This window comes from Gossypium arboreum, chromosome 8 (assembly GCF_025698485.1).
Source record: "Gossypium arboreum isolate Shixiya-1 chromosome 8, ASM2569848v2, whole genome shotgun sequence".
NCBI classification, from domain to species: Eukaryota; Viridiplantae; Streptophyta; class Magnoliopsida; order Malvales; family Malvaceae; genus Gossypium; species Gossypium arboreum.
Window position 1 is genome coordinate 21,081,799 of NC_069077.1, and position 23,256 is coordinate 21,105,054.

Genomic DNA, 23,256 nt, shown 5'->3' on the forward strand with positions numbered 1-23,256 from the left:
GCTCCAATTAACCCCCAAAACATGACACACCTCCTCTCTTCTAATCTAATTAACATTGGAGCTGAAGAAAATCCCCGACTTATCAAAATCGACTTCTTGGCTTGAACACTGAGCATAAACCTCTAAATTATCTTTGATTACTTTAGCCCCATCAACTGTTGCATCTCTAAAAATAAAGCTATTATCGGTAAAAAATAAATGGGTGACTCGTGGAGCTTGCCTATTTACCCGAAAGCCATTAAGAACTCCCCTTGAAGCTACCATTCTAAGTTGAGACGACAAACCTTCTTCGCATATAAAGAATAAATAAGGACTAATAGGGTCCCCTTGACGAAGACCTCTTGACGAGATAAAAAAATTACCCACTTCCCCATTCATAACCACATAATAAAAGACCGATGCCACACAATATATGACTTTCTTAATCCACAAATCCGAGAACCCCATCCTTTAAAGCATAACTTTCACGAAACACCATTCAACCCGGTCATATGCTTTACTCATGTCAAGTTTTAAAGCAAATGACCCCTTTCTCCCTACCCGTTTTCTCTTCATAGAGTGTAAAATTTCATATGCTACTATGATATTATTCGTGATAAGTCTTCCCGAAGCAAAAGCACTTTTGTCGATACACAAATGAAGGATCTTTTGAAGCTTATTCACCAGCATATTTGAAATGATTTTATATAAAATATTACAAAGACTAATAGGTCTAAATTGAGTCATGCAATGAGAAGAACTAACCTTAGAAATCAAAACAATTTTTGTACTGTTAATATCAGCCATATTGTGCAGCCCCTGCAACGTCTCTATGCAGAAATCAGCCACATCTTTTCCCACAATGTGCCAAAACGTTGGTAAAAAATCGCCTCTAAACTATCTTTCCCAAAAGATTTTAAAGGGCTCATTGCTTTTAAATCCAAGCACACCTCTTCATAAGTAAAATCCTTCTCAAGATCCTCATTCATTTGTTGAGATATACATGGCTCAACACCTTCCAAGATAGAACTTGGATCTCCAACACTTTTTGATGTAAATAAAGTGTTAAAATAATCAGTGGCCAGCCGTAATAAATCAGCATTGCGCTCATGAATATTCCCCTCACCATTCACCAGCTCTTCTACCCTATTCCTCTGACGACACTCTGTTGCTAATTGATGGAAAAAATAGGTATTTCCATTCCCAATTTCTAGCCAATTTGCTCTAGCTCTGTGCTCCTCCCTATCCGCCTCCATGTTAAGCTCCAGTTTAGTCTCCACAATTTCTCCCAAAACGTCATCCGTGAGAATAGCTTCATTCAATTGAAGCAACTACTTTTCCAACTCTTTCTTTGTAAGAGACTTTTTTTAAAATTTTTTGGAACCATTCCTCAAGACCCACTCCCATTGCCTTTATCTTGTTTGGAACAGCCCCCAAACTCTCAGCCCAAATCCTACTCACCTCTATTTCACATGATTCCTCTAGCAGCCACGTAGCTTCAAATTTGAAATACCATTGCTTTGAATGTTGGTTTCCAAAATTTGAATTAAGTAACAAAGGACAATGATCTGAAAACGCATGTGACAAATGACATAATTTAAAATTGGGAAATAAATCCCACCAAGGAGAATTCGCAATACCTTTATCAAGGTGTTCCCGAATATTATGAATTCTTGTACGACCTTTTTCCCAAGTAAACCACTGTCCACTGTAGCCAATATTAGTAAGAGAACAGTTTTCCATGACTTCCCCAAAATCTACACATTTGTCTTTCCTTCCTTGGAAGTCCTCATTTCTTTTCAGTTGAAAATGCAATTTCATTGAAATCCCCTACAACAACCCAAGGAATATGTGGGGAGTCATTCAATATTTGTAGCAAATTCCAAGATGCTTTACGCATATTCTTCTCTAGCGCTCTGTAAAACCCCGTACATCTCCAAGTTTTCCCCTCTAAGTCCTCATCAATCATAACATCAATGTGCCTTCTTGAAAAAGATCGAAGAGTGATTTTACAATCACTGTTCCAACCTAACGATAAACCCTCACTTCTACCATCCGAATCAACATCAATTCCATTAGGAAAACCACACTTATGCATGACCTTTTCTATCTTGCAACTCTGAAGCTTTGTCTTAATTAAAAATACCATCGTGGGATTTATATCTCTCAGCATATGTCAGAGATGATTGACAATCCGAGGCCTCCCCAAACCCTGAACATTCCAGCTTAGGAGTTCATTGCTCCCAGCTGGTCTGTTTAGTAAAGCCTACCGATCTTGTATTATTTTGTATCTGCAATGAAGTACAAAAAGTTTCATTCGAATTATCATATTCAAAAACTCGTGAAATATTAGATTGTACTCGGGGTCGTTTTAGTCTATCACTATACATTATTGGACTACTCGCTTCTTCATGGGCTACCATTTCCTCATCAAAATCATCATTGTGTTGGTCCATTTCCCTAAGTTTTAATAGGTCTAGAGTAACAGTATACTTTCCTTTGTCTTTTACAGAAGCAGAAATAGAATCTTTTGAGATAGAAACCCAATTATTGCCTTTATTTACTAAATTTGATGTCAGAATCCCTACATTCTTTCTTTCCCCCGTTGATCTCGTGTTACCAAAATTGGTAAACAGAAGGTTTACCTTCATCATTTTCCACTAGCTATTTGCTCTTCCATGTTTGGCCCTTCCTTGGTTAAGCACGTGGAGAAATATCCAAATTAAAAACATGTTCTGACTGTGGTTGGATAACTCTAATTGGACAAAAACTTTCCTAATGTCCTAAATTGCCACATAGAAAGCAAAATAAAGTCAGTTTTTTGTACTCAAAGCGAACATAAACAGGTTCGCCATTTTTAAGTGTAATCCTCTTTTTTTCTCTTGAGAGGCTCTCTAACATCCACTTCCACCCTGACTCTCATTATGCGTTTATATCCAAAATTAAATTGCAGCAGTGTCATACTCAATAAATTTCCCTATAAAATTTCCCAACTGGTGAGCAACGGGATCTGCCATAAAACCAAGAGGGAGATAATATATTATTATCTAAAACTCCACCCAAAGTAATTGAACAATTAAAGGATCCTCACCAATCTTCAATCGATAGAGAATTAGTAGATAAGAATTAAAATTCCATGGCCCATTCTTCATTACCCTCTCCACATCCACTTCAAAATAAAAATGAAACAAATACCTCTCCCTTCCCAGATCTGAGATTGATACACCCCCTATTGGATGCCAAAAACTTGCCAAAGTAGATCGCATTGCTTGAAAATGAACAACACTAGAAGTAAGAAATACTCCCACTAAACAGTTCACATACGAGATCTTTTGATTTGTCTCTTCCACCTCCAGTTGAATAATTTCATCTTCTTCATCATCCAGTGAAAGTCCCGCAATTGAATCCTCTATTATTTTCCTACCAATAAGACAAGCAGACTACCCAAAAACAGGAAAGAAAAACAAAACGGGACCTAGTCTAGAAGAAAAAACGTGTCAAAAGACAGAAAAAGCGTGTCAAAAAATAGAGGACAATCATTCTATGTTAAAATAATGATAGTTGATTGTATATGTCAAATTATTTTCGTATCATGTTTATATGTGCACGTTAGTCACCTAAGTTTTAGGTTAGTTTTTATAGTTGAACAAAAAAAATCTTTTAAACCCCTAATCCGGGCTAACAAAAATTAAAAATTAAAGTAAAAAAACGATAAAAATTAAACTAATACATCATATTTATCTCATTGGTGAAAATTTTAATACATTATTAAAAATTTTAAATTTATTAAAATATCAAAATATCAAAATTTATTAAATACATTATTGAAAATTTTGTGTCTTTCATAATGTGAGCCAATTTATTACTATAATATTAAAATAATTTTTAATTTAAAATCAACTCAAGGAACTCATCTTTGCTGAAACTTCCCAGCATCATCAATATAGGTGAATAGAAATGATTTGCGACTCATCATGCTTGTAGTGTGGGATATATCAGGAAATACCTTCATGGGAACTTGTTTGATGATCTATGGAATCCTCTAAATATCACTGCTTTGGAAGGCAATTCACCTCAGCATGTAAATCTTCCAATGGCAGCTGTCATGGTAGTTAGGAAGTTTTATAAATTAACTCGCTTCAAATTGCACTGAACAATAAAGATGACAAAATAGTTGCAGACAATAATTTTATACTAGTTTGGTTAGGTAGGGAGAACCACCAATTCAGGAGCTTTAAAAACATCTTTTAGACTACATAACGAATACCTCAACTATTTACTAAAAGAATATTAACGTTAGAAAAGCATTAATATATAATAATTGTTGGATATTTGATGAAGAAATGACTGAAACTAAACCAAAAACAAGATAAAATGGAGAACTTAAATAGTGCACAATTTTTTCATTACCAAAACTACTTTTTAATTTACATAAACTATTACGCTTAAATAAGTAAATAATAATTATAATATAATTACAACTTGGCTTAATCTTGCAATTTTATTTATACAACTTGCTTTTTTATTGGCTGATTTCAGCCTAATCAGTAATCAAAATGTCTTATAAAAAATTATCACTGTTTTAGTGCAAGTTGGCAACTTGCAAGTAAAGGCTTGCATGTATAAGCTTTCTTAACAAAGCTCGCACTTTTGAAGACTTTGCAGCTTTGATGAGCTCGCACTATTGGAGAGCTCGCAGTCTTGAGTGAGCTTGCAGCTTTACGATCAGTATTTGCCATTGCATGGATGGCCACTTTGCAACACTCCTTTTTGGCCTTCATGCTGCAAACCCTAATATTATAACATAGCTTTAAGAACTTCATCTTCCCAAGAGGTTTTGTTAGAGTATCAACAAGTTTGCATCTTATCCTACTCACGAGCTTGTACTTTGATAAGCTCGTATTTTTATGATCTCACACTTTTGCAGCACACATTTCATTCATCTTGTAGCTTGCATTTTTCATAGCTCGTACATCTATCAACTCGTACTTTTGTTGAGTTCACAACTTGCATTTTGGTGAGCTTATAAGCTCACACTTCATCTTGCTACTTGCTACTGCATGATTAGCCAACTTGCAACACTCTTTCTTGATCATTTTGTAGCAAACACCAATGTTGTTTTCTCATGCAACTTCTTTAAAAATTGTAGGCTCCAATACTGCTAAGTCACATATGTGATAAATTTCAACAATAGACCTGGTACCTTTAATAAGACGATCATCAAAGCTTTCATCTTCATATTTATCTTCAACTTTATTTATCTTCTCAACTATTTTTATTTGCACATTGGACTAAGGAACTTATAGTTTACATGTCTCTATCTTTTGTGCTAACTATATGATTCATCCACTGAACTGATATAGGCTTTCAAGGCCTTAAAATTCCAATCTAGCACAAAGTTTCTATTATTCATTGAGATTGTTACAACTTCATGTCCCAATGAATCAAATATAGTGCAACATTTATCTTTGAAAATAATAGTGTATTTCTTCTCAATTAATTGACCAATGCTAAGGAGTTTATGATCTATTTTAAGAACTAAAAGCACTTTTGTAATTACTTTAATACCTGTAGGAGTACTAATTAGCACATCTCATTTTCCTATTGCTTCGATGTACTGACCATTTCCAACTTTAACTTTTGAAACGCAAATTCTGTCAATCTACTTGAAGATGCTTTCATCTGAAGTCATTGTGCAACCATGGTCAACAAGCCAGTTCTTTCTTTCTTTGTTGGAAGGCTTGCATGTTACTGTGAACTTGGCTTTGCAAGAAGGTTTGCAAGGTTCAACGAGCTGGGCTCTATAGGGAGGTTCATAGGATTCTACAAACTCACTTCGTATGAAGTTGCGAACATAAATTATTCTTGGCTTACTTCAATAGTCTGTGCCTGAGTGTTTTGTTGTTGAGCGTGCCTCTTATTCTTGTGCACATTTTCTTCATGGCTAAACTACTTGCAGTTTTTGTTACACCCTTAACCTATCTCCATCGCTGGATTAGGGTAACAAAGTATTACCATAAAAATCAAATCACTTAACATCACATAGAAATCAATTAACCAATTCGAAATATTAAGATTCCATTCCAACATTTATTCAAAGCATAAATACATTTATAAAAATTAAACCAAGCCTATGGAGCCTTAAAAATAGTTTGGGAACAACCAGGGACTAATTTGAAACAAAATAAAAAATTTTAGAAAAATTTGAAAATTTTAGAAATAGGGGTCACACGACTGTGTGGCCAAGCCATGTGATATATCTCAGATCGTATGGCTCAAGGACATGGCTGTATGGCTACTCCACACACCCGTGTTCTCAGACTGTGTAACTAATTGTGACCGTGTGAAAAATCCTGCACCTAAAATTTATGAGCACATGGCTGTGTGTAACAGTTCGTTTTTAGTGAAATCAGAACAGTGGTTTCAAGACCACAAATCTGATGTAGAAAAATTTATTTTTCTATTATTATGTGATCTACAGCATGATAGTATGATAGTATAAAAATTTCGTTAAGAAATTTTACCGTTTATATGCTCAATTCGATGAAAATGACTTAATCGCATAAAGTGCAAAAGTTGTGTTCTATTAGCTAATGGGATTAAATAGCTATAGAACTTAAATGTGGAGGTCCTTATATGGTAGTTAGACCATTAAAGGTGATAGTGGATGAGCATGGATTTGTAATCATGACAAATAGTAAAGTTGTAAAGGAAAATTTAGAATTTAATAATTGTTGATAAAATAAATAAAACATTAAAGGCATCATCTTTTCTTCTTCTTCTTCAACTGAGTGTGAAGGGAAAAAGAAGCCATTTTTCCTCCTTAGGGTTTGACATCTTTGAAGCTCAATTGGTGAGTGATTCTTGTCTCATTTTTGATGATTTTTATGTTTTTTGGAATCATTATAGCTTAATCTAGCTAAATAGGGGACTAATTTGCAATATGGTTGAAAGTCTAAGGTTTTTCCATTGGAGAATATTGGCTGTTTTTGAATTTTAATGGAAGAAAATAAATCCTTGTTGTTGATTAAACAACTTTTGTTAAGTAATTTTTAATGAAATTGTCAAATAGGGATTTAATTGAGAAATGTGATAAATTGTGCGGTAAAAGTGTGAATATGTAAAATATATGGGCTGATATAAGCATGCTTAATATTCAGCTAGGTTTGGATAGTGATAAAATTGAATGAATTTCATTTTTCGAGCCTAGGGACTAAATTGTAAAGAATTAAAAGTATAGGGTCAAAATGATAATTTTACCAAAAAAATGTGTTGGACTAAATTGAATGGGATTTGTATTGAATTAAATTGAAATTCATTCGTACAGATCCGGTTATACATCATACGAAGTTAGAACGAGCCAAAGAGAAAATCTCGTATTAATCGCCTTCAAGTCTATATAAACTTGTCGAGGTAAGTTCGTATAATTAAATTACATATTTATATGCTTTAATTGGAATATATGTATGTGGATTGTATAATTACTATGTATAATCATCAAACACATAATCGATGTTGTACGAAAAATACCGAGCGCTATTTGAACCTTAAGAATTCGTAGGAGACAAATGACAATGTCATTAAGGTTACCGATTTGGTCAAGATCCTGCATATGTTGCGAACTCACTACAGCTCGTAAGAGCTTACTGATATTTAGCTTGGAGGACCTTACCGATTTGCAGCTCGTATGAGCTTACCGATATTCAGCTCGGATGAGCTTACCGTTTACTGCTCGTATGAGCATACATGTATAAGAATTGACGGATTACCGTTCAATACACTTCGTATGTAGTACCCGCGTATCCTACGATATTCTAAGTGGTTCAATGGGTATAGTGTTATTAAGAGATTATACAAGTTCGATACGAACTAGTATAGATATTTACATGAAAATGGTTTATATATGATATATGGATACACGGTATATATATGTTACATATACATAGAATTAATAATGGTTAAAATCATACATAATTCTGTTATGATTTTATATAAGTTCAATACGAACTAGCATAGGTATTTACGCAATTACACGGAAATGGTTTGTATATGATATATGAATACATGCCTAATTTGGTAAATGGTTCAGCGGACAAGGTTCTAATATGATATGACATGAGTTCGATACGAACTATTAGAGGTATAGATATGTATTACATAGAGAATGATATTATATGGTGTATGGATATATGAAATAGATGATACATGTGTAAGAAATTTGAGTAATTGTCGAGTTTATCCGTGTTTTGGTTTATATATATTGTTTATATGACACTATATCGGAACTGGATAAGACCATAGTTAAAAGAAACTATGGTATCATACCAGAAATGAGTAAGACCATAGCTGAAAGACGTTATGGCATCACGATTCTAACAAGTAAGACCTTATTTGAAAGATGCTATGGCATCATAAATCTGACGAATAAGACCATTGTTGAAAGACACTATGGCATCCTTTAACCATTTGTTATTTAGCTAACATGTTTTGGGCGTGGTATGTATCATAAGATTAGTATAGGTATTTATAGGAAATATATGAAAATTTAATTAATTCTTGAGTTCATCCATGATTGTTGATTCATAGGTGAATTTACATGACTAACATGATTGGTATATATGTGCTTCAGCTTTGGCTAAGTTGTGGTTGGATTATACCATGTTAAATTTATAAGTTATGCATTGAAATGGTAATTGCCTAAACAGAAATATACTTGTGGTCATGAAAAGGGGATTTTCAGTTTTATATGAATACATGGCTATCTTGATTGATGATTATATTTTACGCTTTTGAGCCAAATTAAGTTGTGATATTTAACCTTGAGAGGTTATTGTTGTTTAGGATCAGGCTAAGACATGTTGGATTGACTTAAATGGATTACGCTTTATTTTTTTTAGTTTGCGAACTTACTAAGCTTAATTGCTTAGTTTGTTTATTTTTTTCCGTGGTTTATATATATTTAAAGCTCGTTTAGGTTGAAAGTTGTCAGAGATTTCATCATACTATTTATCGGCTATTTTGGTATTTACAGTTTATAATTTTGGTTATAATGGCATGTATAGGTTGTTTGGCTAATGTAGCCTATATGATTTGGTCAAGTATTTTGCCATTTGATTTGGCTTGTTTTGATACATGTTGTCATGTATATATATGTAAATGGTCTTGTCATATTGATATACATATCATGATGATGTATGATATTATAACATGTTATAAGCTTGATATTGGTTGGCTTTGGATGCCTAATTATGCCATGATTATATGCAAATTGTTGTTTTTAGGTTGGTACCAATTTGGGTGAGAAATATGGCTTGGAAAATGACCTATTTATGTCCATACAGGCAAAGACATAGGCATGTGTCTCAGCCGTGTGTAACACACAGCCATGTGCACGAGTGTATGGTTTGGCCGTGTTTCCCTTGCATCTTTAAAATTTAGAAACAGAATGCTCAGAATGGTTAACATGGGCAAAGAAACGGGCGTGTGTCTCGGGCGTGTGTCTCAGCCGTGTGTGGCACACGGCCTAGCACATGGGCGTGTGGCTCGACTGTGTGACCAAAGTCAGAGGGTTACACGGGGATGGACACAAGCTGGGACACAGTCGTATGCCTTACATTGAATGCCTACACGGCCTAGGAAACAGGAATGTCACTTGGCCGTGTGAGCCACATGGCATGGACTCACGGGTGTGCGACCCCTGTACCTTGAAAATTTTTAATGTTTTTCTAAAAATTTCTTGGGTACTCAGTTTAGTCCCGAAACACTTTTAATGTTTATTTTTGGCCTTGAGGGCTCGTATTAGGGACTAATGAATGTATATGAATGGCTTTTTGATAAACCGTAATTTATACATAATTTTATCCTATGCTTGGCACATTTATGGATGGTTTCTCCTTAGATTTGGTGAATTCGATGCTCCTAATTCTGAAATTTCATGTTTTATACTTAGGTGAGCATAAGAGAGTAAAAAGAGCGAGAAACGGGCCGAAAACGGAGAAAATGGACACATATGGGAAATCAACATGGCCTGGACTTCCTCACATGGGTAAGCCACACGGCCGTGTCCATTTGGTAGGATCGATGCACGACTTACACGGGTAGACTACACGCCCGTGCTTATTTAACAGCCTGGACCACAGGCTGAGCAATTGCACACGGGCGTGTCTCTGTCGAGCCCAAGTATAGTCCTATTCGAAAAAGGCCACTTTTGAGGGCTTTTAGGCATTCTAAAGCCTATTTAAACACTTGAGGAGGCACTTAGAACACACACACTGAGTAGGAGGCAAGGAATTACTGAAGGGAAGCCGATTGATCCATCTCAGAAGCTGGATTCATCGTCAAGACTGAAGATCTCCCTTCAATTTCCATTCAGGGGTTTTGGGTTTTCTTTATGTTTAGTATTCATTATTCTTCTGAGATGTTTTCTTTTATAATTATGAACTAAACCCCCTAAATACCTAAGGGGAATGAAACCTAAGACGAATCTTGTTATTATTATCTGAATTGTATGATAAATATTTGACTTGTTCTTAATTATGTGTTCTTAATTCTTGTCTTAATATTCCGGGATATTGGTTCAAGTTAATGCGCTTATTCAGAGGAGCAAAAGTCCCTGTCTAAGAGTAAATTTGTCATAATTAAGCGGAGTTGATTGCACGCCTAGAGATAGGGTGACAAGAGTTTGTCGGATTAGTGTAAAACCTAATAAGGGAGTCCATAGATCGAGTTAATGCAACACTAGGTGTTAATTAGAAAGAGATTTCAATTAATCAACCTAGGGTTAGACGTTATTAGTCTCGAGAGAGATAATAATATAACTTAGGGATTTCTACGGATCAAGTCAAATGAATAAATAGTCTGATTCAGAGTCAAATAAAAAGTGAAGTCTAGGTGGATTTTTCCTTGGGTATTGTCTTAATCAATCGAGTTTTCCCAAAAACTTTTCCCCAATTTCTCTTTGTGCACTCTTAGTTTAGTTAACTAGTTTAGATAAACAAATCCCTTAATTTATAGGCTAGATAATAAAAAGAAAGTAATTACTAGTACTCTTGGTTCCTTTGGGTTCGACAATTCGGTCTTGCTAAAGCTATACTACTGCTCGATTGGTACACTTGCCTTTATTGTGATAATAGTTAGTTTCAAGGACGATTAATTATAAATTTTTAAAACCTGTCACGAATATCACGTATCAAGTTTTTGGCGCCGTTGCAGGGGAACTAAGATATTAGGAACATTCAATTTTTATTACTTTAGCCATTTTACCTTATTTGCAATTTAAATTTTTATTTTCTTTTCTAATTTTTTCTTTTATTCACTCTTGGCAGGTTTTTATAGTGTATGACTAGAAGAAACCTGTCAGGACCATTACTATTGATAAACCATAATTTATACATATTTTTACCCCATGCTTTACACATTTTATGGATGATTTTTCCTTAGAATTGGTGAATTCGATGCTCCTAATGCTTTATTTTCATGTTTTATACTTAGGTGAGCATAGGAGAGCGAAAGGAACGAGAAATGGGCCAAAAACGGAGAAAATGGGCCAATGTACGAAATCAACACGGCTTGGACTTCCTCACACGGGCAGACTACACGGCAGTGTCAATTTGGCAGAATCGAAGCATGACTTACATGGGTAGAACACACGCTCGTGCCATTCTAACATGTTCGAGTACGGCCTGCAGTAGTCACACGCAGGCGTGTCCCTGCCGAGGCCAAGTTGAGTCCAATTCGGAAAAGGCTAATTTTGAGGACTTTTAGGCATTCTAAAGCCTATAAATACACCTGAAGGAAGAGGAAAGGGGCGGAGAAAAGGAGGCAGGGAACTACTCAAGGGAAGCCGATTGATCCATCTCGGAAGTCGAATTCACCATCAAGACTGAAAATTTACCCTCAATTTCCCTTTAAGAGCTTTGGGTTTTCTTTATGTTTTGTATTCATTATTCTTCTGAGATGTTTTCCTTTTTAGTTATGAACTAAATCCCCTAAATACCTAAGGGGAATGAAACCTAAGACGAATCTTGTTATTATTTTCTGAATTGTATGATAAATATTTAACTTATTCTTAATTATGTGTTCTTAATTCTTGTTTTGATAACCCAGGATACTGATTCAAGATAAGCTCTTATTCAGAGGAGGAATAGACCCTGTCTAAGAGTACATTTTTCATAATTAAGCGGAGTTGATTGCGCGCCTAGAGATAGGGTGACAAGATTTTGCCGGATTAGGGTGAAACCTAGTAAGGGGATCCATAGATTGAGTTAATGCAACCCTAGGGTGTTAATTAGAGAAAAGTCTCAATTATTCAATCTAGGGATTAGTCATTATTAGTCTTGAATAGGGACAATAACATAACTTAGGGATCTCTACGGAACAAGTTAAATGAATAAATCATCCGATTCGGAGTCAGAATAACAAGTGAAGTCTAGATGGATTCTTCCTTAGGTATTGTCTTAATTCAATCGTTTTTCCAAAAGTAATTCCCCAATTCTATTTTCTGTGAATTCTTAGTTTAGATAATTAGTTAGTTAAAATAAAACCCTCTTATTCTTAGGCTAGATAATAAAAAGATAGTCATTACTAGTACTTTTAATTCCTTTGGGTTCGACAATCCGATCTTGCTAAAACTATACTACTGTTCGATAGGCACTTGCCTACATTGTGATAATATTTAGTTTCAAGAACGATTAATTATAAATATATAAAACTTACCTGTCACGAAAATCGAGATCAACTGTTTGATAGTGAGATCGATCGCACAATTCACAAAAACTGAAGAGAAATAAGGCAAAACTTAAGATACACAGAGGAAGAGCAAGAGGACAATACTTCAATCACAACCGAGGAGATGGCTGAAAACCAAGAAAATCCGCTACCTCCTGCGATTGCCGCTGATCCAGTAAATCAGAATCCTGTTCCACGCATTGTGTATGATTATGCTAAACCTACTTTAAAAGGAACTGAGTCAAGTATAGTTAGGCCTGTTGTTGCTGCAAATAATTTTGAACTGAAACCTAACACCATTCAAATGATCCAACAGTTTGTTCAGTTTGATGGTTTGTAGGACGAGGACCCAAACACTCATTTGGCGAATTTCTTAGAGTTTTGCGACACTTTTAAAATCAATGGCGGTTCCGATTATGCCATTATCCTTCAGTTGTTTCCCCTTTCGTTGAGGAATAAGGCTAAAAAATGGTTGAACTTGTTACCACGAGGGTCAATCACTACTTTGGAACAAATGACCGAAAACTTTTTATTAAAATACTTTTCACCGACTAAAACAGCTAAATTACGTAATGGTATTTCTTCTTTTGTGTAGATGGATTTAGAAACTCTCTATGATGCATGGGAGAGATACAAGGACCATTTGAGAAGGTGCCCTCACCTTGGATTACCACTTTGGCTACAAGTTCAAACATTTCACAATGGCCTGAATCCTTCGACTAGACAGATGATTGACGCAGTTGCTAGAGGAACTATCAATAATAAGACACCTAAGGATGTTTATGAATTTATAGAAGAGATGTCACTGAATAATTATCAGTGGCAAGTCATGAGGACAAAACCAACGAAAACATTCGGCGTTTTTAACGTCGATTTAGTCACCATGCTCTCTAATCAGGTAGAATTTTTGAACAAAAAAATTGAAGGTTTTCTTGGTTCTTCACAGGTTCACCTAGTAATGCAGTGCGAAGCAAGTGGAGGTGGATCAAGCAATCCAGAATACCCACCCTATGGCCACAACATAGAGAACGAGCAGTTAAATTACATGGGTAATAATCCTCAATCTCAAAATAATCCTTATAGTAACACTTACAATATAGGTTGGAAGAATCACCCAAATTTTTCATGGGGAGGCCAAGGAAATCAGAGACCACCACCACCCCTAGGCTTTCAACAATCACCGTACGAGCAGGAAAAGAAGCCAAACCTTGAGGAGATGCTAAAAAAATTCATCTTGGTGTCAGAAACTCGTTTTTAGCATACTGAGACAGCACTTAAGAATCAACAAGCATCAATCCAAGGGCTCGAAACTCAGATAGGATAGCTCGCCAAATTAATATCTGAACAACCACCAGGAAGTCTACCTAGTAACACTGAACCCAACCCAAAAGAGCACGTGAAAGCAGTTACACTAAGGAGTGGGAAAGTGTTAGCTGAATCTAAAAAGAAGCCACCACAAAAAGTTGATAGAAAGGAGGTTGAACCCCAAAACAATGACAATCTAATGCCAAAAGAATATAAACCACTAATCCCATACCCAGCAAAGTTGAAGAAAGACCGCATAGATGCACAATTCAATAAATTTCTTGAACTTTTTAAACAACTACATATTAACTTACCTTTTGTTGAAGCTATATCGCAGATGCCTACATATGCAAAATTTTTAAAGGAGCTTCTAACAAACAAAAGGAAGTTTGAAGACTTATCTACAGTGGAACTTAATGAGGAGTGCTCAGCCATACTCCAAAATAAATTGCCAACCAAACTGAAAGATCTAGGAAGTTTTACTATTCCCTGCTTAATTGGTAGTTTGAATGTTGATAAAGCACTAGCTGATTTAGGTGCCAGTATTAATTTGATGCCATATAAAAAGTTTAAACAACTTGGTCTTGGGGAACCTAAACCCACTAGGATGAGTATTCAATTAGCTGATAAATCTGTTAAATATCCTAAGGGAATTATAGAGGACATACTTGTAAAAGTAGATAAATTCGTATTCCCTGTTGATTTCGTTATGCTAGACATGGATGAAGATGTTGAGGTGCCTTTAATCTTAGGTCGGCCATTTTTAGCTACTGCTAGGGCTTTAATTGATGTGGTTGAGGGTAAATTGGTACTTAAAGTAGGTGACGAAGAGATTATTTTTAAAATTTATGATGCCATAAAATTTTCTAATGAATAGGATGACTCATGTTATTTTATCGACTCTATTGATCATGCCACTCAAGATTCTTTTCAGGAAATCGTACACAAGGACACGATGGAACTGTGCCTCACCCAAGGAGAGGGGGTGGATGATGATTCTGAGATAGGAACCAAACTAAACTCTAATGAAACCTCTCCAAAACTAGCAGAATATGAGGGAATTAAGGTAAAAGATAAACTTAAGCAAAAACCCTCTATTGAAGAACCTCCCAAATTGGAACTTAAACAATTGCCGAATCACTTGGAATATGCATTCCTTGGAAATAATTCTACATTACCGGTAATTATTATATCCAACTTGCAACCTAAGGAGAAAGATGAATTACTCCAAGTATTAAGAGAGCATAAAAGGGCCATAGCTTGGAAAATTTTTGACATTAAAGGGATCAGCCCTTCTTTTTGCACCTACAAAATTTTAATGGAAGATGAATATAAACCATGCGTGCAAGCTCAAAGACGACTGAACCCCAACATAAAGGAAGTTGTTGAAGCTGAGGTAATTAAACTCCTAGATGCTGGAATTATTTATCCTATTTCTGAAAGTTCTTGGGTGAGTCTAGTGCAGGTTGTTCCTAAGAAAGGAGGCATGATTGTTGTAGCCAATGAGAAGAATGAATTAATCCCAACAAGGACAATCAGAGGTTGGAGAGTGTGCATTAATTATAGGAAGCTAAATGATGCCACAAGAAAAGATCACTTCCCCCTTCCATTCATTGACCAAATGTTGGAAAGATTGTCAGGGCACATGTACTACTGCTTTTTAGACGGACTCTCTGGCTATTTCCAAATCCCAATAGCTCTTGAAGATCAAGAAAAGACGACTTTTACATGTCCATATGGTACATTTTCTTATCGTAGAATGCCTTTTGGATTATGTACTGCTCCTGCTACTTTTTAGCGCTGCATGATGGCTGTAAGAGCCCAAATTTAACCGGGCTGAAAGCAGAATATGAATAAATAAATATTTATTTAAAATGTCCATTAAAAGTCTATTTACAAATAGACAGGCCTCAAAGCCTGGTGAGCCCAAAGCCCGTTACACTTGTAACCCAATCAGGCCTAAACTACCCAGCAGACCCACAAACACCCGTGACCCAATTAAAACTAGCTAGCCCAAATTCAAAAAGCCCAATTGGCCCAGCTTGTTACACCAAGGCAGGAAACCCTAGGGTTTCTGCCTTTCTCCTCGTGCCGCAAGCAGAAGCTTCCAGAAGTAATTCTAAAGGATGCGTCTGCTCGTCTCTCACGACGTTTCAGTAACCCTCCATCAGCGCCGTGATCAATGCACGTGTCTACACCAGCATGGTCACTACCGGATCCCTCGCTCGATTGCCTGCAAGAAAAGGAAACAAATAGCAGATACGCGAAAAAGCAGAGTAGAAAATGGAAAGGAAATTACAGCATATCAGTCAAAGATACAATAGGCAAAAAATCAGAGATTTCTTTCCTTATGTAACAAATCAGTAGGCTATAAAAAAGCCTTTGTAACCCTTGTAACGATTACGCATACAGAAATAAAAAAGAGAATACAAGTAGTTTCAAAGAAAAGGTGATTGAACTTTTTTTTATTCTAGAACATATGCATGCATGTAAACTGTTTTTTAGCAAAAATATAGATTACAAAAATGCAAGGAAGAAAGTTACCTGATGAACGACGAGTGAAAGGAGGGGTTTTTAAACCCTAGCCACCGTGTACGGTGGTCCTTAGGGTGGCGCGTGGGCGCGTAGGCGGTGTGTGGCCAACGGAGGCCAGAGCCCGGAGCTCCCTCCTTTCTCTCTTTCAGAGAGAATTCTTAATTTTTTTTTTTAAAACCGGTTTCAAATGATTTTAAGGCTAATAACCTGGCTTATATAGCCTTGACAAAACGGCATCGTTTTCTGACTCAGGGATCCGCGCGTTGACCCGATTACCCGGGGAGGATCCGCGCATTTTTGAGAGTTGGGTTAATTACCCAATTGATCCTTCTATCCCTTTTGTACTTACAATCAAACTTTATTTTATTTTATAATTTGGCCCATTATTTTATTTTAGTTTTAATTTAGTCCCTATGGCTATTAAATTATATTTTGGAAAACGTCACCATTTTAGGAATAGGGTTATTTGCCTAGTGACCCCCTTTTATTTTGCGGGCATTACAAATCGGGCCTTAATTTGGTTTTAACTTTTAAATTTGTCTCGTAATTTTACAAAACTTTAAATTTGGTTTTATTTTTTATTTCTATATATTTTATTTGATTTATTTTTACTTTTATACATTAAAATTATTAAAAGTGTTATTTTTATTACTATTATATATTATTTTCCTCAAATTATTATTATTTTTATATATTATTATATTCTCACATATATTATATATTTATTAATTATATATATATATATATTGTTTTACATGTTATTTTATATTATATCTATTATATTTCTTATATATTTATATTACATTTTATTATATAATATTTTCTTTTATGTTATGTATATCATGTATCGCCAATTATATTTTTTATGATTACATTATATATATTATTATTATTATTAAATCATATTTTAACCCACACTATATATATATATATATTTGTTAATTATTTATTTATTTACTATATATTATTTCATTTTAAACTAATATTGTTATATTATGAAATCTCTTACATACTCCTAAACTAATATATTATCATATAATTCTTTTATTCTTGTTATCCTATTATCTATTAAATATTATTTTAAAATGGTTATAAAATGTCTTGTTTTTAATTGTATGAATATTTTGTTAGCAATCGATTTTTTTATATATTAGTTCTTCTATATGTTTTATATTGTATGCATCATGTATGTGTTAAGTTTATTTTATTATAATTATGTGCAAATTGACACTATATTTCTTCTATTTGTATATCATACATTATTTGATTATGTTTTTTTATGTCATGCATCATTTAAATATTATTTCGTATGTTTATATACTTTGTTTATTCGTTTTCAATACATGCTATATATATCTTTGTTTGCATTTTTTTGCTTTATATGTATTATTCTTTTATCGTAGTATTCATTTTTTTATCTACCTAGTACGATAATATATTATTATGATTTATAATGTAATACAATTCTCCACACATCTTTAAAAAGACAAGGCTCCAAAATTTTCAAAAAAAATATAAAGGCAATGCTTGATGTTTGGAAATTTCGAAAAAGTAGTGCCCTAACTTATTGGGTTGCAACTTTTCTCGTTAAGTTCGAATAGTCAAGTGCCCTTCTAAGTTTTTAAAGGTTTTCAAAATATAAGTAACTATCTTGGAATTGCAAAGTGATATGTCCTAACTTACTGGATGTAGCATTTTGCTGTTTCGAGATAGGGGTTTCTAAAAGGCTAACTTATAGCCAATACTTTGATACAAGTGAACCCAAATTTTCAAATACTTTGAAGAGGATCACATCTTAAGATTTTTTAATTTCCGACATTAAAAACATTTTGATAATCAATTAGGTACCAATTTTTGGGCGTTACGAGGTGCTAACCCTTCCTCGCACGTAATGCACTCCGAACCCATTCTTTTGATTTCGTAGACCAAAACCAACGATTTTAGAACAAATGTTTTAAAGGTGATCCAATCACACCTAAAAAGGTTGGTGGCGACTCCCGTTTTCGTTTTTTAAAGTCGATTCCCATTTACCAAAACTCGATTTGAAAATGGTTTCGATAGCTTGGCGACTCCACTGGGGACTTTGAGAGGGTCAAGCCGTGTAATTGATTATCTCTTGTCTTAATGTCGGAAATTTAAAAATTTTAAGATTTAATCCTCTTTGCATTACATGTGTTTGTATTATTGCATGTGTTGCTATATTCTAATACGCATTGCATTTGCATGACCGTTGTGGTCACCACCTTAAGTGGGAGTGAGAAGCTACGCCTTCGTGAGGTTTTCGCCTCCGTGCAGGATAGTGGATCACTTTCGGGATACATCCGTACCTATGGTTTCGTGAGATTTTCATCTCCGTGTAGCCATAGGGAAATGCATTCCCCTGAACTGAACTCGATTCAAATGAGCCTATAATGGGGGAGGATCGAGGAATTTGCTGGTTCAGGTACCTCAAGCTTTAGAACCAACCTCATATAGAAAAAACCGTAAGAGCCCAACTTAGTTAGAGTTAAACTTTAGATATTACCCTTATAAATTATTGTTGAGATTTATTGATATCATGTGATACTGACTATTTCTTTTCTTTTGTTTGCATGACATTTTGCATTTACAAAGGTATCGATTCACGGTCAGTGTCTAAATTAGAGAGTTTTATTATGGAGAACGGACTTCTTGATAGAGTGGAGGGCAACGCCAACGTCCATAGATGGTCTGAGCAAACTCAGTTAGAAAAGGGAGATAGTATAGCTACGGGATATATGTCGGAGCTGTCAGGATATACTCGCATCAGTGTTACGCAGAATAATCTCCAAGAGCTTAAAGAGATTTGGGATCAATGGGGCAACGAGACTAAACAATTATTCTACGGTAATTACGGAGAGACTAAACAGTTATTCTACGGTAATTACGGAGACTTACCTTACTTGCTCGATGTTCAAATAGATGAGCATTTGTTCCGAGCCCTCGCTTAGTTTTGGAATCCAGCGTACAGTTGCTTTACTTTCGGGGAGGTAGACTTGGTGCCTACCGTAGAGGAGTACACTGCCTTGTTACGTTGTCCCAGGTTCCAGGTAGATAGAATCTATTCTCGAGCTGTTAATGTCCCTACCTTTTGGAAGAAGTTGATGGCTATTACAGGGATGAGCGAGCAGTGGATTACTGCCAGAATTAAAGAGAAGGGCGAGTGTAAGTGCATTTCATGGGATGCTTTGAAGGATCTGATTTTGACACACCCTGATGAAGCAAAGAGGGTAGATGTTTTTGCCTTAAGTTTGTACGGATTGATGGTATTCCCTAGGGCTTTGAGATATGTGGATGAGGCAACCACAGATCTTTTCCATAGACTCAGTAAGAGGGTCACCTCTGTCCCTGCAATTTTGGCAGAGACATTCAGGTCTTTAGGCACATGTAGGAAAGCTGGTGCAGGCAGGTTTGTTTGTTGTGTACAATTGCTTCTAGCTTGGTTTTATAGTCATTTTCGGTTGATAGATAAGGTCGTTTGTCGGGTTTTCTTCGAGGATTACTCACCGCTGAAGGACATAGTCGCTTCAACTAGGAGATTTGATGTTCCAGAGGAGAATTGGATTGCACTACTTCAAAATCTTCAGTCGAAAGATGTTGAGTGGAGAGCTCCGTGGATGATTCCTGGTGAGATTCTTTATCGTTGCGGTAGTTTCGATTGGGTCCCTTTATTGGGAATTTGGGGTGCCATTGGTTATGCCCCCTTGCTCGTGTTAAGGTAATTCGGTTTGAGGCAGTTCGTGCCAGCAAATCATAGGCTAACTCAAAGTGAGTTTACATATAGAGGAGCCGATTACAAGAAAAGGGTCGGTGAAATCTCTAGCACTTGGAACAAGATGTGTCGGCTGAAAGGAGTAGCTATTGGCCCTGCTACGACTCCAAAATATGTTGAATGGAGAGGTAGAAGGATTAATGATAATATTCCTGAGCCAAATATGGAAGGAGCTCTACCGATGGAGGAATATCTGCAAGTGATGCCCTCGGAGTTAGAAATTTTGAAGCAAGAATTTGAGAGGAAAAATCTGGAGCTCGAGAAAAGGATAGCAAAGCTTGAAGAAGAAAAGATGTACTTGAGTTTAGATATTGATGTCCAGAATATGGAGGTCGAAAAAGAAAGAAAGGAAAAGAGGAAGATTGAAGAGGATAGAGATGACTTGAAGGAACACTACAAAAAGGCACAGGTATCCTTGAGAAGAGCGAAAGTAGGAGGATCTTCAGATCAGTTGTAGAAAGAGGTTCAAGAAGGCAAGGCTAGAGCTGAGTACTTAGAGAAGAAGTTTCAGGAGATGCAATCACGGAATTTGGCATTAGAAGAAGAGAACAAAGGGTTGAAGTCTAAAATAACTGAGCTTAGAAGATCCCTTCGTTGGCATCGCAACCATGATTCTACGGTCGAGTTAAAAGAGCTAAAGAGTAAAGTTGAAGATTTGGAAGCGGCATTGCAGGAAGGTAAACTTCAGATCGAGCAACTCGAGACGTAGGGAGATTATCTAAAGGGAGAGCTTCATCAGTCTAGAGTGCAGATTAGAGAAAGGGATCATGTCATGGGAGAAGCCATAGTTTAGATTCGAGAGGTTGCTGAATATATGCAAGACTTGGCAGTACGAGCCAATGTATTGAGTATGATGTGTGGGACGTCGTCAGACATAGGAAGAGAGTTAGCCCTTTTATTAGATAGAGTTAAAACTTTGGGCATTAGGCGCGGCGCGCATTTGTAATCCATTTATATGTAAAGATATTCTTTTTCTAAATAAATTTTTCTAAATGAGATTGAATCGAAATTGATGCCTTTGTCGCATTCATACATTTGCGTTACATCATATCATATGCATTCAAGGTTATAGAAAGACCCTAATTAGTTAAAGTTTCTTTATAAAGGTAGAAAAGAAAAACTGGAAATTACACATCCTTACGGCACTCGCACTAAAACGAAGAACATGGATCAAAGGTTTGAGCAGTTGCAAAAGGATATGCAAGACCAGTTGCAAGAGTAGTTGGCTAAAATGCAGAATGAGATGAGGGAACAAATGATGGAAGCTCAGAGGAATATAATGGCCAAAATGGCTCAGTTACTGAGGGCCACTGATAAAGGAAAGGCTCCTATGACCATCACTGAAGAGGAAAATGAGGGTCATCCTCCAGGTTTTACACTGCCGCATGTATCATTGCAAACTGAGGCACCTCCTAGAAGGCCATCTACTACTGTGAGGCCTCAGCATGGGCCAATTGATGCTGGTGTCCATGTGAATTTCCCGATTGGTTCAGGACTTAATATGGGTGACAATCTTACTAATCCTCTTGTTCCTGATCTAGATATGGTGGAAAAGGAGGATTTGAAGGCTGAAGCTGCAAGGCAATTGGATGAACGTTGCAGATGGTTAGAAGAAAATTTCAAGGCTTTGGAAGGCACTGGCAATAATCATAGGGTTGATGCCAATGACTTAAGTCTAGTCCCAAACCTAGTGTTACCTCACAAATTCAAAACACCAGAATTTGAAAAGTACAATGGCACTACTTGCCCAGAGGCCCACATCACAATGTTTTGTAGAAGGATGACGGGGTATGTAAACAATGATCAGCTGTTGATCCATTGTTTTCAAGATAGTTTGATAGGAGCGGCAGCCAGATGGTACAATCAGTTGAGCCGGGCTAGAATAAGTTCATGGAGGGATCTTGCACAAGCCTTCATGCAACAGTACAATCATGTAACAAATATAATCCCTAACAGAATTACCCTGCAAAACATGGAGAAGAAGCCTAATGAGAATTTTAGGCAATATGCACAGAGGTGGAGAGAGGTAGCGATGTAGGTTCAACCACCACTGTTGGAGAAGGAGACCACTATGTTATTTATTAATACTCTGAAAGCCCCATTTATTACTCATATGATTGGAAGCACTACTAAAAGTTTTACGGACATAGTTATGGCAAGAGAGATGATAGAGAATGCCATAAGAGGAGGAAGAATTGAGGGGGAAGCAGTCAAAAGATCAGCCCCAAAAGAAAAGACAATGAGGTAAACAATACAAGTGGTTTTAATTCAAAAGCAGTCACAGTTAGCCAGTCCAAAGTAGCCACAGTTGGGCAACAAGACTCTCAAAAACAGGAATCCAACACTAGGCATGAGAGGATGCAATTTACACCTATACCTGTGACGTATAGGGAGCTCTATCAAAATCTATATGATGCGCATGCTATAGCCCCTTTCCATTTAAAATGATTACAACCTCTGTATCCTAAATGGTATGATGCAAATGCTAGATGTGAGTACCATGCTGGAATATCGGGGCACTCAATCGAGAATTGTACTGGATTCAAGAAAGCCGTAGAAAGGTTGATCAAGAATGGGGTTTTGAAATTTGAGAGTACCTCAAATACTAAGAATCCTTTGCCGAACCATGACAATCAGGGAGTAAATGCCATTGGTGAAGCCGGTGAAAAAAGGGAAAAGGAAAATGTTGATGAGATAAGGATGCCTATGAGGGTAATATGGGAGGAGATGATAAAGAGAGGTATGTTGACCTCTAAAAATACGAAAGAAAGAACGTGGGACTACGGTGAGTTCCATGAAGATTACGAGGAATTCAAGGCCTTGGTGCAAGGCTTCATAGACAACAAAGAGCTACAGGTTTATGAAGGTAGCTCTAGTGAAAAGCAAGTATGTGTGCTGGAAAATGAACAGCAAAGAACTGG

At 36.1% G+C, this 23,256-nt stretch overlaps 1 long non-coding RNA gene and 1 other non-coding gene across 2 annotated transcripts; one reads left to right on the plus strand and one right to left on the minus strand.

The window, feature by feature from the left end:
- Nucleotides 1–7,348: 7,348 nt before the first annotated feature.
- LOC128296531 (uncharacterized) lies at nt 7,349–12,050 on the plus strand. Its single transcript, XR_008287149.1, has 2 exons — nt 7,349–7,392; nt 11,470–12,050. It is a non-coding gene; the product is annotated as an uncharacterized LOC128296531 (long non-coding RNA).
- A 1,218-nt stretch (nt 12,051–13,268) lies between these two features.
- LOC128280101 (small nucleolar RNA R71) lies at nt 13,269–13,374 on the minus strand. Its single transcript, XR_008270283.1, has one exon. It is a non-coding gene; the product is annotated as a small nucleolar RNA R71 (small nucleolar RNA).
- Nucleotides 13,375–23,256: the final 9,882 nt, after the last annotated feature.